Below are 2,431 nucleotides of genomic sequence, written 5' to 3'. Positions count from 1 at the left end.
AAAATTAAACTAAAAGAAATACATTGGATAATAGTTTTGGCAAAGAAAATGCTCTAGTAGTAGGAGTAAAAGCCGTTGGGTCCCTTTGGTACTACCAACTCAGGAGATTTGAGTTGTAAACAAGCAGAAGGCTGATACAGTCTCTTGACATAATTAAAACTGCATAAACCACAATAGGTGTTTTCCTTAAATAGTTTGCCAAGTGCCTTTGCAGCTCTACTACAGCTACTGCGCAAATGGATTGGCATAAAATAGTTATGTCCTTAATGTGCACATCGTTGAGAGGTCGACATGTCTTCTCATTCACTGGTAACTTCTGTAATTCATTTGGAGTCTTCAGAAAATCTATTACCTTTATAAATACTGTATATTTCATGTCCAAATGTGACTGTTTGCCATAGGTGAAGAACTGAAATCCACTGGTGTTTGGGCTGTTTTTAGCCGTAGATACAACACCTCTAACATTGTGGTTAAGAAAGTTGCTATATTCATCCTCAAATTTCTTGCCCCAGATACTGTTACCTCATCTTCCTTTACCTGTCAGATGTCCTGTTTCAACCATAACACCTTTGATATTTCTATGCAATATATAGTCATTGTCGTAATTATTGGTACTAAGAGCCAAAAAAATTCTCACAAGTTTTGTGTGTCCTATCACAGAAGCCTTCTATTTTAATACCACTTAATCTGTATTCAATGTCACTGACATTTTTCGTCTTGATAGTTTCAGGAAATACTGTTGCTAATTTCTCACAGCCTTATCAAGAGAAGTTAGAAAATGAGTCTCATTTCAGATAGCGCAGCTGTTGTTAAAACAGAAAAGATGTAATCGCAGATGCCCGTGATTCAAAATTACTGTCTTCAGGCCACCCTGCATTTCTATTTTGAAGTCCACTAAAAATTAGAATTCACCTATGTTTATTATCTTCATATGTGGGCAGAGTCTCAAAACATTAAATAGGAGAAGACAATCAGGTAAATGGAAAGAAACAGAAGGACTGAAAAGAAGCATGTTCGACTTTCATAAAGTTGATTACTTGATTTCTAAACATTGTAAGATAGCATTACACAAAAAAATACACTTCATTAGGACAATGAGGTACGGTGGAAATAAGAGGAAGATATGGGCTCTGGTTTTGCACTGCAATTCTCCCCCTATATTATTGCATAAACTTCTACAAATCACTTCATTTCTCCTTGCCATAATTTTATCTGTTAAAGATTGATCTTTAAAGGAGAAGGTGTACATCCCAGGTACCTATTGCTGTGGAACAAAGGACCACAAAACTTAGTGGTAAAACTCCTACAACCATTCTACTGTATCACACAAATTTTGTGGGTCAGAACTTCCAGCAAAGATCTGCTGCATAATCCTACTGTTTCATGTGTCGTAATAGAGGCCACTTGATGATATCCAACCATTAGAAGGTCTGGATTGGAAGGTGCAAATTGTGTACTCACACATATGGTGACTTGGAGGGTACATCTGAGAGACTGAGTTCAGCTGGAATTATCAGTGAAATGCCTAATGTGGCCTCTTCAGTATTGCAGCTGCAGAGTGGTGAGATTTCTTATATGGTAGGTCAAGATGTCAAGTGAAGAAGGTGAAAGTTTCATGATATTAGACCATCTAACACCACTTCTGCCATGCTCTACTGGTTGAAGCAGTCTCAACCACATACATATTCAAGGGGAGGGATCATTGACCTGCATACCCATCAAAGAAGTCTCCAATAATTTGCTTCCACGCTTAAACCACTGTAGGACAAGCCCTGCGTACAATAATGTTGATTTTCCTTCATCATGCAAGAACCACCAAAAGTCTCTTTCTATTATGTTATGAAGCTCAGGTTCAAGGTCCAGGATCACATCATTTAAATCATATCTAGCTATTAAAATACCTTGGTTTTGGGGTTTTTCTCCCCCTTGGATAAAATTACTCTTAGACTTTAGACCTGTGAAATGAAGAGACAAATGATCTGTCCCCCAGGCACCTAATGTCCAAAGATGAAACAGACATAGGAAAATCATAGTAAATATTCCTATTCCAGAAGGGAGAAAATAAGACACAGAGCAATCATTATCTTATAGCAATTCTTCGGTATAATCTGGCAGATATTTTCATTTTCCAATTGAGGTTTAGTCTTGGTCTTTGGGTTATAATTCTACATAGCTTTGGTCCTGCCCTCTGAAAACTTTCTTCTCCATAAAATCTGTTTTCCATAAAATTTAGTTTTCATAGAATGTTTCTTGTATATAGAATTTTGGTTATCTCTAGGCCTTATTTTTTTTCTCTTTCTGTCCTGTTCAATGCTAATACAATTCCTTTAAAATCTTATGAGCCTTTTGTGTGTCAATTCCTAATCTGTTCCATTAGACAAAACCAACCTCATAAATCTTTTTGAGATAAATCCTTCTCTATCTTGGTTTC

The 2,431-nt window shown here is 36.6% G+C and overlaps 1 pseudogene; it reads right to left on the bottom strand.

The window, feature by feature from the left end:
• Nucleotides 1–225: 225 nt before the first annotated feature.
• LOC113251051 (peptidyl-prolyl cis-trans isomerase-like 3) lies at nt 226–709 on the bottom strand (annotated as a pseudogene).
• Nucleotides 710–2,431: the final 1,722 nt, after the last annotated feature.

Source organism: Ursus arctos, unplaced genomic scaffold (assembly GCF_023065955.2).
Source record: "Ursus arctos isolate Adak ecotype North America unplaced genomic scaffold, UrsArc2.0 scaffold_10, whole genome shotgun sequence".
Taxonomy (NCBI): domain Eukaryota; kingdom Metazoa; phylum Chordata; class Mammalia; order Carnivora; family Ursidae; genus Ursus; species Ursus arctos.
The sequence above is the reverse complement of the archived record's forward strand: the minus strand, read 5'-3'. Positions and strand labels throughout refer to the sequence as shown.